The following is a 17,072-nucleotide window of genomic DNA, read 5'->3' as shown; positions in this document are numbered from 1 at the left end:
AAAAATAATAGGTAGTTTATAATGGTACCTACTGTCTGTCTGTTTATCATTAATATTTGCTTGGTTGGCATACAAAGATTTTCAATGATAGTCTATGTAATCAAAATCAGTAATCTCAGCAAATTTTATGTTTAAAATTAGTTGTAAAGTAGGAAAGATTATTATAAGAAATTCAATCATAAGGAAAAATGGCACCACAACATAATATTTCCTGTTCAAAAGTAAAAGTAAAACTTATGATTTATTTTTACACAACAATACAAGAGATAACATCAAACAACACCCATAGATATAATATTATATAAATGATGATTAAAAAAGAATTGTTTTTTATTATCTCATTTGGTGCGTTTCCCTGAAAATTATTTCAAACATTCTCATTCAACGTTCACCAATTATATATTTTGAAAAATATACAATGCAGTTTTGTTCATATCTTCAACCCGGTAACCTATTAAAAACTCGAATTTCTATTACCCGAATCTTAAAACCCCGAAAACGGTTGTTAGAACTTTTAAAAGACAGATGTAATGAATGACAAATTTTTTAAATTCCTTTTTTAATTGCCCAGATGAATCGATTTCCAGATGCACCAAAACCAGATTTTTAAAAAGTATTTTTTTGTTGCCCGTATTCTCATAATACAGATATCATTATACCAAATTCTCCGAATACTTTTTTTTGTTTCCCATCGTACCATTTTCCAAATAAACTATTGCCAAATTTTCATAATCTTTTTATTTGGTTCCCATATAATCGTATAACAGATAAACTATTACCAGATTTTCATAATATTTTTATTTGATTTCCATACAATCGTGATTATACCTTTACTATCGACTGAAAATAAACATTGTCAGTAAGTAAATTTATTGTTTTACTTGTCCATTACAGACCGGTTTTAGTGTCAAAGTCGACTCAGTAGGTTAGGTTTAAACTACGACCCCACGCTAGAACTGACTCGCTATTGTTTTACTTGCCCATTACAGAAAGGTTTAAGTGTCAAATTCGACTCAGTAGGTTAGGTTAGGTTTGAACTGTAACCCCCCATGAATCCCCCCAGAATCGACTCGCTATTGTTTTACTTGCCCATTACAGAAAGGTTTAAGTGTCAAATTCGACTCATTAGGTTAGGTTAGGTTTGAACTGTGACCCCTCACGCACGAGCCGAGCGAGCGAAGCGAGCGTGCCGTGGCAGCGGCCGGCGAGTGCCAGAACCGACTCGCTATTGTTTTACTTGCCCATTACAGAAAGGTTAAAGTGTTAAAATCTATTCAGTAGGTTAGGTTAGGTTCGTGCTGCGACCCCCTGGAAGGATTTCGTTTCGCTGGATATCGTTTATTTGAATTTCAAAAATCTGGACATTGTTTGTCTGGATATCAATTAACTGTATTTCAAAAATTTGTATTTTAAAAATCTGGCTTTCGTGCATATGGATTACGGTCATCTGGATTTTGTGCATTTAGATTCGTATGTCTGGAACTCATTCGTCTGGATTGTAAAACGTCGTACAAATAAAGAAATGGGCAAATGAAATTACGATTATTTGGCAAAGAAAACTTCGAAATTTTAAAATTCGGGGTTATGAAAAAATGTCCAAACGTTTTCTGGATTACGATATTCGGAATATTAAAATTCGAGATTAAGATAGGTAACCCTTCAACCCACACCTTGGGTCTCAAAAAATTAAGGTAATATATTAGAGAAAAAAATAAATTGAGTATTCTCTATCATCTAAAACTAATGTAATTGATACAATTACTGATTAATAGAATAGTTAAAGTTTGTGTTAACTTAATGTGCTGCTATCATATCAAAATAATAAGTGTTAAGAAATTTTAAATATTTTGAAATCGCAGACACACTGCAACTTTATTTGTCCATATTCTCAGTATAGTCATAATGGACTGGTGTGTCTCAACCGTTACAGTAACAGTGAGCAATCCTATCCTACTAATATTATAAATGCGAAATTTTGTGAGGATGGATGTGTATGTGTGTGTTTGTTACTCTTTCATGCTAATATGTACTCATGAAATTAAGCACAGATATAGAGGGTAACTTGGATTATCACATAGGATAGGTTTCATCCCGGAAAACCCACGGGAACGGCAACTATGCGCGCTTTTCTTTGGAAACGCGGGCGAAGCCGCGGGTGGAAAGCTAGTATTAAATATTTTGAAATCACAGACACATTGCAATTTTATTTGTCCATATTTTCAGTATAGTCATAATGGACTGGTGTGTCTCAACCGTTACAGTATCAGTGAGCAATGTATGTATATATTTTTTCGAATTTCAAGCGAGCGAGGACGGGTCGCGGCCTTGCGTCAACCGGCCATATATGTAGCGGTCGGCGCTGCGTGCGCGCAACGGCCGATATCAATAAATCGACATTTTATTACTCTATTTTTTTTTTTGGTTGAAATAGTTGTACCTATTGTGCACCTAGCTAAAAATTAATATACTTAATAATGATAATGATTTATCATATTTTAGCCATGGTTATGAGTGAAATTTTAAGCGTTAGATTTTTTTTCCCTTATGAAGATGAGAATGACTTGATCAACATTGAAGATTTTTGGGAAAATTTTATTAGTAGGTATTTAATCACAAAAATATTCATTTCTATATTGACTTGAATATGATATTTAATAAAAGCAATAATGATAACTGGTAGTACGTACCAGCTTCACCAATGGTACATAATAAATATTAAATAGTCTATAACTTACATATGAATGACATATCAAATGATGAAGGAATTTTTGAAATTGGTCCAATACTTCCTGTGATTAGTATGTTCAAATGAAGAAACATACTCTTCAGCTTCATATTAATATATCATCTACCTATAACTTGCTTAAGTCAAAACAAATACGCCATAAATAAAATGTAGTAAATTACAATGCAGTTATAATAAAAGCTAATATTGCCTAGTTAATCAGGATGTTGTCATACAAGCCAATAAAGTGCAGATGGAAGGTCATGGTGCTTTGTAGTTCACGGGGAGCTCAGTATTATTAAAAAGTTTGTATGCAGTTCTGTAGTAGTTTTTGTTTATATGAATTCAATGGGGGTTCATCATCATCATCATCATCAGACCATATACGTTCCCACTGCTGGGACACGGGCCTCCTATGAGGGGTAATATTGTTAAAATATTCATCTATTATCTACTGTGTATCTTTTGCAGAAAAAAAATCTGAGTTAAAAATATATACACATACATAACTGATGTGTTCTGGAGACTAGGGCATGCAGAACCGAGTCCGGTTCCAAGTTTCTGAAACCCGGTTCCAAATCGAGCTCAGAACCGGGTAGAACCGGGTTACCCGGTTCTTTTATAATACCTCGGAAAAAAATACGAAATTAAACAAAAGTAACTGTAAAAGTACCTGATGGGCCATTTATTTTACGCGGCTTGTGTCTTATTTTATTAAATTAATAAAAAACAAAATTTCAATACTTCTCTTTCTTTATCAGTCTTATAAAAGTACCTTGTTATCATAATATCACATATAAACTTAAACCTTATTCATTAACTGCAAACTGTAAAGCAAATTTAAAGGCTCTGTGTTCATGAGAAGTATCCCACAAATATCCCATGCGAATGTCCAAATTTGCGAAAATTTTCAATATTTACGGCTGTATCTTTTGATGCGTTGGCTTGTGAGTTTGACTTTTTCACAGCATCAAGGGACCGAAGACTTGAGTATTCGATATAAATTTCAGCTTGATACCAAAAACAAAAACATGACTGGATCATTATATGAAACAGTAAAATCAACAGCTTTTCAAATTCACGACAAATCTAATAAAAATATTTCAGTAGCCTAATTTTTGTCATTTTCGAAGCCTGATTTTTTTTTTTGGTAATACACCCGTAGGAAACTTATAGCATCTAGGGTTAGACAACCAATCAGAGCCACGCTTGAGGCGTGGCATGAAAATTCGCGATGCACGTGAGTCTGACGTTGCCAGATAGAATAAATTTGTTAAAATAATGCAGAAAAATACAAATAATACTTTATATTTTAATATTTTGGTCGGAACCGGGAGAACCGGGTTTCATACTATTCAGACCCGGTTCTCAAGATCATCAAAAAACCCGGGTTTACCCGGGTTTTTCGGAACCGGGTAAACCCGGGTGCATGCCCTACTGGAGACGCAAATGTTAAGAGGAAAATGAAGTAGTTAATGTTTTCATTAACTTAGTATTCGCTAACATTTTGTTGGTTTACAAAATTATTAAAAAAGGCGAGGTTACCTTATTTTCGTATCCGATTTTTTAAATAGGGAATCGACAGAAAAGCAATTTACAATATAAATACACTGTTATTAATCACAATGAACGCAAACAACGATATTACCATCTACTATACATATAAAAATTTCACAACAATCTTCAGTTCATGTCAATTTCCATCATCTCGCATCGTTAAGATGCTATCAGTTTCCTTATAAACTCGAACTCGCCTCGCGTTGTCTCCTACGATTTGTGAGCCAAGGTTGACTCATCGATTTAAGCACCCCACTAGTGTACTACAGTTTATAAGAATGTTATTTAAAAATAACGTGCAGTAAAGTATACTACATTTCGGAAAATACGCCTATTCACATCAAAGAAGACCCAGATATTTGTTCCCAATTTTCGAAGAATTTAGCTATCCTTCCTTTCAAGAAAAGAGGTCGTCTTGATATTCCTTTTAAGGCAAAGTGGATTACTCTGAAATGGCTATTTATTTGCATATAATATTATGTTACGTACGTTCTTCGACTTTCGAGTCATGATTCTATTCAAAATGACGTAAGTAAAAGGATGTCAGCGTAAAGCTCTTATGGTTACTCCTGCCTTATGAGGCTAGCTCTGAGGCCTTTAAAATAAGCTATTCTCAAATAAATATTATTCGTAGGAAGAATTAATATTAAACTTTGTTATTTATCTATTTCTGCAGTATAAAGCCACCCAGACCAGAATAATAAGGTAACCTTGTTATATGTAGCCACTAGCCACGATACCTAAACCTAGCTTGTTTATTATAATTTATAAACATTACTCATTCAACGGATAAACATAAAAAAGGCGATGTCTGTCATCGACCCTTACCAATACATCCATCAGTTTATATGGAGTTCTCATTTTGCTGAATTTAATCGGGCAATTTGCACAAGTCTTTAAATACGGCTTAACTTACAGCTGTCAAATAAATGGGCAATCCCAGTATAAGTATATTAAGAAGAGCTGGAACGTCAACACATTTACACATTGCACAGGCCGGGAGATACTGACACAAAATTTCGGGTCATTTGTAACAGGATGGCGGTCTAGAGGGGTCTTACTTATCCGACGAGTGTGACTTACGCCCACGCGACTAGTCCGCCGGTACCAGCGTTCTGACCATCATTTTTCTTTTTGTCATTGCGTAATAAGACCTCTGTAGAACCGCCATTCTGTTACAAATGACCCGAAATTTTGTGTCAGTATCTCCCGGCCTATGTATGTGTCATATTTTGCAATTGTTTATAAATACAGGGTGATGTAATTGGTGTAGTACGAATATCTAAAAATCTATGAAGAATTTTGTGATACAGCAAATGGAAGAATTATATACTATTTTACAGTATTTAATAAAATCATTTAATTTTTTGTTCATTTTCATTAGAAATGTCAATTTTTCTCACCAAGGGATGATAAGGATCTTGTTAGAAAAATATAAATTTTGACTATAATCGGCATTTTTTTTTTTCAAAAATCAAATTACTAATTAATAATCAAAGTTATCCACATTATTAAAAAAATAAGCCAAACTATACACAATTTTTACTTGATGCAATCCTCAAAGATCATGGACATAGTGTATTGCGACTTCCACCGTACCATCCAGAACTCAACCCAATAAAGTTACTATGGGGCATAATTATTAAAGGGAAAGTAGCATCACAAAATGTGAACTTTAACTTGAAAACTGTGGAAGAATTATTTAGAAAGGAAGCAAATGCCATTAGTCTGGATATGTTTAGTGACGTTTGGAGAAAGACGCGAGAACATGAGGAAAAATATATTCAATTAGAACCAAAAGTATATAATTACACTGACTCATTTATAATAACATTAAGAAATTCCGACGGCGAAACATCGAGTTCTTCGAGCGATGAAAGTTTCAGTGAAGTAGAAGTTTACGATTATGATTAAAAAGATTCTTCTTCTTCTCTATAGATACTGCTTTCTGAATTGGTGGTAAATGTTAAAACTGTTAAACTGTTATGACGATTCAAAAGTGCTTCTAGAAGAAGTCTAATAGTATAAATGTTTGAGTTTGAGTTTAAAACCAATAGTGTGAAAATTATACAATAAACATGTAACATATATTTGTTAGCGCGTATTGGTAGGTATTAAGTACTTACTACAAATATAATGTGGAGGAAGGAAGGTGGAATACCTCCATCAAAAAAGGGAGGATCCTCGACCAGTCAACTCGACTGGCCGGCCGTAAAGGCCCCGATGGATGATGTCGGAAAGTTGTATATATAGCTCTGTAGCGAAAACATTTCGCTTGCGCGATTCAGAGCGAGGTGTCGCTACAATAATATTTCTTAGATATTTTACTCGACCAAAGTCAGGACAAGACTGCTCCGCAACTGCAGAAGACGTCCGTTATTTAAATCATTATTAAAACAACCATCCGTGTGTTGGGACTTGGGAGTGAGCGCACGTGTTATTTGTATTGTTTTTATGACCTGAAATTTAATTATTATTTGATAATTGAATGATTATTAATACTTTTATCCAATTGATTATTTTTAGAATAAATAATTAAGTTCATCAATTGATTTACTTTTAAATTATAATTTTACAGGTAAATTATGAGAGCTTTCATAATTATATTTGCATATATTTATCTACAACGCACCCATTTTACAATTCAAGTCTAAAATAAAACTAGAGTCGCATTTATTTTTGAACATACTGTAAGTGAAATTGCATAAGTGTGAGTACTGTGAACATGCCAGCTTTCCTTAATTGACCGATATAAGCTTTTAACTTGGAATACAAAATAAATAGTGTCAAGTCGCCGCGAACATAGCTTTTGGATCGGCTCGGAGCAACGTGCGCATGAGTCATCGCACTTCGGTGAGCGGGTTCCCTCGCTGACGTGCGTTGCTTTCGATCGAAATAATAAGACAGGCAATAGGAAAGCATTTTGTACGGGAACTATATTTTCTATCACCAAAATTTATATTTGTCATCAAGTTGTATCACCTATTAAATAGATCTATCACCACGAAATATTTTCGTTCTCAGATAAACAAAAATTGTTCCCAGGTATGAATTATCAAATAAATGTTAATATATGTGTAAAATAAGAGATCAATAACCAATAAAATTATTTTGCATTACATGAATATAAACTTCGTTCTTATAATAATAGTTTTGTTACTTTAATAGTAGCTCTGTGCTCAGAATGGTAGATCTGTCACCAAATAAATCGATTATAAATCCCTGACTGCGACTCCTTTTTATTTGATATTTTGTCACCAATACAGTAGTAACATTTAATTCGTTCAGATATTAAATTAATAGTATTCGTTACCAATTTAATACATCAATTTATAATTTTAATGAAAAAATGATCAAAGAGGCGGAGACAAATTGGCGCGCTTTAAAAATTGACTCTAAACTCTAAAGATTGATTGAGAGAGGTGCAAGTTTACTTCATTCGCGATTTCACGTTCATTGTTGTAGGTGCATTTTATTATCGTTGTGGATAATTTGTTGTTTTAGTTAATTTATTTGTTTGATTATTTTGACTTTAATAATTGTTTTATTTACTACTCTGATAAAAATGTTATTTAAATATAATATATACTACCAGTGTAAATTTAGAACCTTGGGAGTCTAGTTAAGTAGCAGAATCTTTTGGTTGAAACGATGATGACAACCCTAATTTTTTATTTGAACTTAATGCAATTTTCTAGTAACATAATATGATTTATTGGTGATCTCTTTAAATCAGTTTGCTTAAATACTTATTAGGACACACCTATTATAATACATACAAAAACATTTATTTGGTACTAGACCTTATATCTCAGGATTTTAGGTGATTTATTGTGGAACTGATTTTGCATTGTTTGGTGACTACATTTTGGTGACAGATCTAGTTACTATTTTGAGGACAAACCATACTATTTAAGAAACACAAAACTAATTAAATTGGTGATAGCTTAAATGACACCCATTTTGTACCACATTAAATTCTTTTTGTTTTTAAAGTCGGTTAAATTAAGTACCTACCTAGTAATTTCTAATGAATTTTCTGATAACGTGTTCTGTAAGATATTTCAGTAACTATCTTTACAGAACAAGATCAATCGAGTTCTTTAAGTAAAAGTCTTTTCATTGTTTGGGTTAAGTTTCACCAGTAAATTTTAAACGTTTTCCTAGTCCATATTTTACATATTTGCGCAGTATTTGTGATTTCGCCCACGACGTGTTTGCACTTAAATATTATTCGATTAAACACAACATGAGAGCATTGATACGTGTTTTATTTTAAACATGCCAATTAATAATTATGATTACTTGATATCTAGGTATTCTGCATTATGTAGGTAAAGGCATTTAATTGAAAATTTTACAGTCCAGTGAAAAATTATGATTGGTATTAGAATTTCAAATAGTTAGTAGATTTTCAAAGAAACTGAATTGAGGAGTACTTTTACAATCTTGATCGATAATTTTTTTTAAGAAAATTGTACTTAATTATTTTTTAATTTTTGAGTCACAAAAAATAAAACGTTAACCTTCCATATTGTTACCTAAACTCCGCCCCAGAATTATCGAATCGAATCACGATAATATTATTACAATATAAGTTCTGTATTCCCCGATGAGTACAATTTGGAGGTCTTCAAGAGGAGAGTGAACAGGTACATTCTAGGGAAGCGCGCTCCATCTTAGGCCACATCTCAGCTTACCATCAGGCGAGATTGTGGCCAAGCGCTCCCTTATCGTACAATAAAAATAAAAGTTTAAATATCACGTGTATCAACGTTGAACTATACGATACAAAAAGTAAATTACCTGCATTCGATTATTATTGCTTGCCACTGTACATATTTACATAGACATGCAACTATGAAATGGCTTATCGGTAATGTCGACGAAGCCTTAATCGACTGTCAAATCAGATTATCCGCCGTGACCTAGGGTTTAATGTCACTCTTTATTATTCCCTAGCTCAGCTGCAGCCTGCAACTCTTTCAACTTTAATTGATGCATTTGTTTATAACGTTAGTTTCTAAGGTTTCTGTTTGTATATGTTTGTTCGATTCAGTTCCGTCTTTATTGCCAGTGGAATTCTGGAATGGTTTATTCATGAGATGTGTATTTACGCACGTTTGGTTTACGTTTTATATTTTCATTTCCTCTGAAAGTGGAAATACTAAGTTAATAAGCCTCTTGCCTCCTCTTCATCATTCCGGTTCATCTCTATTCATTAGTTGTTTTTCTCATTGTTACAAATTCATAGAGATGTCATCATTATTTACCCTAAACTAGTAGCATTACCTAATAAACATCAATAATATGAAATATGTAAGGATATCGCCCACGTGGCCTGACGAAATGTTGCTTACGGGCTGTTTTTGACGTAACACCTTCTCGTTTTGGCCACCTCAGACCACGTTAGTCACGCAAGTTTCGATTAATGTATTTAAATGTGCCGTAACTTCTGTTTTGGCTGGTTATTTGTGTTACGAAATAGGATGTGGAACGCTTTTTCGAAGGCTCACTTAACTGGTTGAACGAAATTGGATAATTTGTGCGAGGTGTTTGTTCGTTTTTGTTTTGGCTCTATTAGAAGAAAATGAAATACGGACGACATTTTAAACTATAATGAATATATAGACTCTAGGTATAATATATAAATACAATAAAGAGCAGGCTGCCAAAGGATATAAGCTAAGAAAAGAAACCATTGAAACATCGTATAAATTTCCATATAAATCTTTCTCTTCAAAGCATCGAGGCTCTTTTAGACATGAATAATTACGAAGCTAATTTTCCAAGCGTTTAATTCGTACTTTTGTCTAGTAAATCTAAACAATTAAAAATATAGGCCAACAAGCTACCAATCTGCAGTGCGATCTTATCAAAAGGATGTAGATGAAGCAAGATCTTATTGTTAGTTAATTTTTCTATTGAAATAATTAAGTATCTCGTATCCTTTTTGGTCGCTCAAGCATTCAGGACTGCCGTTGGGCAATATAATGCACAGAAATACCACTTTCGATTTTACATAATGATGTCATCGTTGAGTAGGAGTCTGTTATGAATAATGAACTATGAAGTTGGAAGCGTTGTTATAATAAGTTCCTTGATTTGATTTGATTGTTATAAGGTACTAGGTAAGGACAAACTTCGTTGTCACAAGTAAAGATTGAGTGAGACCTTCGTGGGACGTTCACGGATAGTTATTACAAAAATAAACAAAAACATTTGATTAAAATTCTGCACAGAGTTCCATTTGTATCGCTGCTAATATTGATATGTTTTTTTCTTTCGTATTACGTACGAGTTACGAAATGTTACGAAAAATACATAAAAAATTGTACCTACTCTTAATTCTCTGTTAAGTGTGTTAATTGTGAAAAAGGTTTTAGGTTTAAAAAATATACCCCAAACAGCGATTGTATACCAAAACCAAAAACAGTTTCATAGAAAGTAACACCAATAAATGCCTTTACAATACAATCAATAGATAATACAGTGAAATGAGGCCGAACACGATGAATGGATGGAAACTAGAACATACCCTAAAACCGGATTGTCGTTGTTTCGATAAATATTAGGTCTAGATAAACGGTCATTACAAGTTTGTCCTACAAAGTACAAGTCTCGATAAGAGAAAGGATTGGGAAACACATTAGACAAATGTTCATTGAATTATGGGAACTGAGTTGCATTTCATAGCGATTACGATAATTGTAAGAAGATGGTTCAAGATGGACAAGTTTTCAGTAAAATGTCTAGATAGACTAATTTGACAATGTCAATGGGCAATTCGATACAAACTAATTCAATATTATTCTAAATAGAAATTACTCTGGAGACAACTTTTATGTATCGACGAACTGATGGCAAAATTAGTTCCATCCAAGCATCTACAATGACTTTTCATAACATACGGAGCTTCTACAACAGATTTTGTAGTCCTTATGTGAAATAGAGTTTAATTTACTTCGATTTATCGAACAAATTTCTTGGATTTGCAGGGGTACATGCTCGCTGGCATCGTTATACGAATTTTTTTTTCATGCAGCTTTATTTTTTGTTTTTATTTATTATAACGTATTCTTTAATTTGTGATTTATGTTAAATTGTGTGCATTAATCTACATAAGTATAGTTAAACATAACCCTCTTTAGTTTCGGTTGCTTGAGGATTTTTGTAAATGAGCTCTGTATTCACGAATTATATATGCAAATTATGTTAATAGTTTGTGTTAAAAATTTAAATATATTTAATTATGTTCCGTGTAAGCAAAATAAAAATAACGGTAAGCGCTCAGTTATATAAAATATGAGAACATAATCGTCGAGAATACGCCATTAACTAAATATAAATAACACGTACAGTAAAGGTGTGATTAAAGTGCAGAGGCGAGAACGATTTTAATTTTTCAATTAGTATTTGAGTTGAAATAAAACTGAATTTGAATAGGTAAATTTACTGAAGGCTAGGTTCACTTCAACTCTTTCATGTAACTACACAATATTTTTTCGTAAACTTTGCATTCGAACTCAATCACACTTTAATGTAGTCTAATAAAATTCATTGACTTTACCTAAAACTCTGCCCGCTATTTGATAGCACAGTTTGCCATCGCTCTAAGTTACCAAGTTACACATAGTGGAGGGTCTCGCAAGGCTCTAGCGTGTGGGAGGGCGTGGGCGGGCGTGTGTTTCCGCCTCGTGATCTCACCAGCAGCCCCCGGCTCGGACCGAGGCCCCACCTGTACATTCTTAGACAAGAGTGGCTTGTATATGTGTCAATTGTTGGAATTTCACACGCTGGATGTGGACATCACATGATAATACAAAAGATAAAAAGGCTTACTGACTGAAAAGTTACCCTAGATAGTAAGTAGGTATATTATGATGTGAAGTGTCTCGTCCCCTAGGGTATACAGTAGGAATGATATTGCGTATTTGATCTTAGAATAGAGGTACGGGAATTTATTTAATGAACATTTTTTTAGACTATTATTCGGCGATAGTATTTGAATAGTCTAATTTCAAAGTACAGAACAAAGAAGTATATTCTAATTATTATTTACGTTCCGTGTAGTGTCAATGTAGAGTATTGTTAATTGATTTCCGCCGTAATACAAGCGATATTTGCATAGTCATTCTCTTGAGACATTAGAATTATGTAAAACTATTTCACTTTCTAATATTTTCCTGTGTGAAACACTTAGAAAGTACACATGGAGTAGGCTCTTATAACTTCTGCCGAGAATAATACTTATGTGTACCAATAAATGTTTATTGTGTAAAGAGACAAAGCAAATTAAGCTCCGACTTATATTTACATTGTAATTTGTAATATAGAAATTATTAACGAAGAAGTAGATGAAATTGTGATGTTATTTCACTAAATTAATATGTACAACTTCAAGGTTTCCGCCCGCGACTTTACTCAAAGTGGTACCTACCTACTTACTTCAAGTTATCTCGTAGCAGTTGTTTTCCTTACAAATAGAGCCTATATTTTAACGATTCCGTGTATTTCTTTTTTTCAAATCCATCTAAATCGTTCACGCTCTTTTGTCGTAATAAGAGGGATTATGAAGTCCTTGATTTCAAACTGATCAGATTGTTCTAAATGTATCTTTTATTAATTAATTTTAGGGAATACATACCTACCTGAAAGAGTTGTTAAATGAAAGTTTTTTTGGTTGCAATTGATTTGAATTGAAAGCCTTCTGAATTATTTTCTATATTCTTTGACGTTAAGTTATACTTATTATAGGTAAACCAGAATCTGATGGCAATTAGGGAAATCAAAATTTAGAGTGTGCAACCCTAGGGAAAATGGACTGAACGATCTTGATACTGCTTATTTTTTATTTTGATTTCAATATAATTAGTCACATTACATAAGTGGACAATACTGTTCTTAATAATGAGATATTATCCACTTAATATTATGTAGGTACATACTTACATGTATAATATACAATTATACATATTACTTTTATACAGGTTATACATATTATTATATTTTACACATACCTATATTTGTATATTCATTACCAGTATGCCATGTGAAAATATCGATATAATGATAATGTAGATCAAAACTGCTTATAATTTTTTATAAAATAAAATAAAAATAAAATAAAACTATGTTTATTTTCGTAAGTAATAACAGATACACACATTATAAAATTGACTTGGACAGCTTGGACTTGACGAATAGCCGTATTGGAAACTCCTGTAATAAGTTTTCATAAAATTAAATTCTAATCAACAAACAATATTACTTATAGGTACCTACATATAATATTTTGTAATTTAAAGTATCAAAACGGGTAAGTCCAATTTACCAATAAAATCTTCAAAATTGAAAATTGTGATGTGTTTGACCCTTCTTCATCGAATGTTTTTCTATAGACATTATAAACAAGACCTCTTGCTTGTGATCGCAGCGGCTTTTTCGACATTTTCGAAGATTTTTTAGACAAAATCCTAAAAATTATTTATCAACTGCAAAATAGACAAATAATTTGACAACCAATTTGATAGTTGTCAAATAAGTTGCCACATGAAAATCTTTTATTTCTTAATTAAAAATATGCCATCAGATTCTGGTAGACCTATACTTATCATACAAAAATCTGAACAACAAACTTATCAGTTGTTCCACTGTGTTACGGAATATGCAAAATTTTGATCGCAATAACTTATTGAGTATTTAGTATTTACTGATAACGATTATAAGATAAGAAATATGCATATACATATATAAATTGTGCCAATATTTCGTAATATATTTATAATAATTGGTTTGAATTACATTTTTAACTAAACACTACTTATTAAAAACATTACTTTTTACCTATCATTTTTTTACCTAAAAAAATAATGCTGTGAAGTATGTTTTGGAGTTGTTTCAAATGATTTTGAGATAACTCATGAAATAATTTAACTCCATAAAATATACGTGGTCTATGATCCATAGCATCTATAAGAACATGATTGTCTATGACCCGTAGACAATCTGAGCTACTTTTTAAAACATATCAAGGACGCTGCTAAAGCTCGTGCTTATACTGTTATTGAATTTATATAAACTGTACAATATGTTTTTATATTTTTAACCGACTTCAAAAAAAAAGGAGGAGGTTATCAATTCGGCCGGTATAATTTTTTTTTTTTATGTATGTACACCGATTACTCCGAGGTTTCTGAACCGATTTACGTGATTCTTTTTTTGTTCGATGCGGGATGGTGTCGAATTGGTCCCATAAAAATTTTATTCGGATAGGCCCAGTAGTTTTTATTTTATGAGCATTTTTGTCTGTAGGTATTTGTAAATTTTGCAAGTGCAAGTTTGAAGTCGGTTGTTTTTAACGCAGTTATCACTTGTTGTTTTATGTACAGTAACGTTACACGGCTGTGTTTCGTCTAGCCGGTTCCGACCGGCTCGCTGACTCACCGGAGTCGCTCCTGCGCGCGCGCATGTTATAGCACGATTTGAGTTATTGTTGCTGTTTATGTGTTAAACTTGTTTTGTCTATAGGACAGGTCGATAAGTCTAGTTTACGGTTCTTCAAAACGCTTTAGGACATATTATGTACGTTTGCCAATGTTTCTACGATACCTGGTTAATTCTAATAAACACCTAAAGCCTGCCTAAAAAATGGTTTGTTATCGTACATCAAGCTCAGTCTAAGAAATAAGACGTTGATATCAACGATGTAATTTGTATTGAATTCGGATACACGTCAACCGCGCATAAATCTTGACGATAAGCATCACGATCTCTTGTTCCACGCTGACAGTAATTGCGCGTAACACAAACATGGTTCCGGAGCCTTATTAGTTTGATTCGTGGTTAGCGAAAGCCGCTTATTGTCATGGAGCGGCATTTCACGAGCCTGACCTTGTGTGACCTCCATCTGATAGTTTATATGTCTTCCGTGTGTTGCATTTGCATTGGTGTCGTGTTGACGTGTCGGATTTTATGGCCACTGCAGTGTTTGGGTCACTTGTTTTGTATCGTGTTCTATGAAGTTCGGGTAACATAATGATAAAAACTAAAATACTAACTGTATTAGAAAGAAATAGTGGCCAGTATTTAATATGTATTCAATTATTTGGTAATATATCAGTAAATTCCCATTAGTAATGTTTACAATTGTTTGTGGTGTGTAATTCTGTTATTATATTAGACTTGATTGAGCTACAAGCCCAGTATACTGTGGTTAACAAACAACTAGAAAGCCTTTTCAAACAATACGATAACACCATGAAATGAGGCATCCACGTGCTCCAGTTTCTCTATAATCATTATATTATACGCGCGATACACAGAGGTTGTTATTGCACGCCATTTTACTTCGTCATTCCTTTGGCCGTGAGAACACTGCATTTCTTTTTACTTTTGTTTGACAATGTTGTAGTGGCAATTAATGAGATAGATTGCTAAGCGGAAGATGGTTAACCAAACATGGTACTGCGTATAATCACGTATAATACATTTAGTGACGTACTATACAAACCCCTTGGGCAAATGCCGTTTATCATTTCAGTTGCTCTTACTAAATATTATGGATGCAATATGTAAACAATGTTTGAATATTGCATGAGCTCTGAACATCTGTTCAATCTCACTTGTCGTTTGAATCCATTTTAACTAGGTATGTATTTGCAAAATTTATCATTCATTTTAGTTCAATACAGTAATGGCTACCTTCGCATTACACAAGTTTCAATTATGTTGCAAATCTGCAGTTGACTGTTGACCTTAAATCATTACAGCTTGTTGGTGAAGTGTAGGTACTAGAGCTTACTAAACAAGTTTCAAACTTTTCCTCTTGTATTGTTTATTTTTTGTCTAGGTAGGTAGGTGTAGTTCCTATGCTAACATTCCTACTTCCACTAACCTTAATGCAATTCAAAATTGAATTATGTATTATAAATTTTCTGATTTAAATGATTGATTTTCAAGTATGATAACTATTTTATACTAAGAACACTCTATTTTTATAAACTGCTATCCTAAATTAACTCAAAATGTAGCAATCATGAATTACTTGTATGTTTAAATATAATGTAGTTGTTGCGCGAAATGTGGTCAGTTTTTGTTGATCGTGACGTAGAGATTTTTATTGATAGTATACGATTGTAAAAAGTAGGTTTATAATCCTCATTTCATTGTAGGTCAGCGTGTATATTAAAATTTCTTCCATAAGACATGTTTGTTGATTTATCGCGTTTTTTATTGCTTATCAATGATAGCGATTTTAATAAACAAACGATTACATTTTAAATGTATGTGCATTATCCTCACGTTCCGAGCAATTTATTGCTACAGATCAATAATTTTAATCTTTTATCTGCTCGGATTATAATCATCTCATAAAAAACAGCTATTAGACCAGCTTTTTGCAGTTTTAGATTTTTTACTTTGTTATCACGAGTGGATATTTACAAAGTATTTATTTATTTATTACACTACTATGCTAGTTAATAATACAAATTACTTAAAACTAACACTTATAGCTAAACTAGCACAGAGGGCGGCTTTATCACTAAAGAGTGATTTCGTTATGAAAGTAAAAAGTAGTTAGGTGCATGGATATTTTATTCGAATGCTACTTTTATTGATCATTATTTTAGACGTTAATTTGCAGCACGATAGAAAGCGTTCATCGTGTTATTCCAGCAACAGTTTCTAAATAAGTGAACAGGCGAACGACCTGACGCTGATGCGATATTTTCATCTAGGCAACTCAAATTTTTGTCGCAAAAAGAAAGTGGAGTGGGCAAAGTTTGCG

At 32.8% G+C, this 17,072-nt stretch overlaps 1 protein-coding gene across 4 annotated transcripts in view; it reads left to right on the top strand.

Moving 5' to 3' along the window:
- LOC123695052 (kinesin-like protein Klp10A) overlaps positions 1-17,072 on the top strand; it is a 54,595-nt gene that overhangs the window by 1,058 nt on the left and 36,465 nt on the right. The window lies entirely within an intron of this gene.

Source organism: Colias croceus, chromosome 1 (genome assembly GCF_905220415.1).
Source record: "Colias croceus chromosome 1, ilColCroc2.1".
Lineage (NCBI taxonomy): Eukaryota > Metazoa > Arthropoda > Insecta > Lepidoptera > Pieridae > Colias > Colias croceus.
Note: the sequence above shows the minus strand (reverse complement) of the source record. Positions and strands in the feature narration are given on the sequence as shown.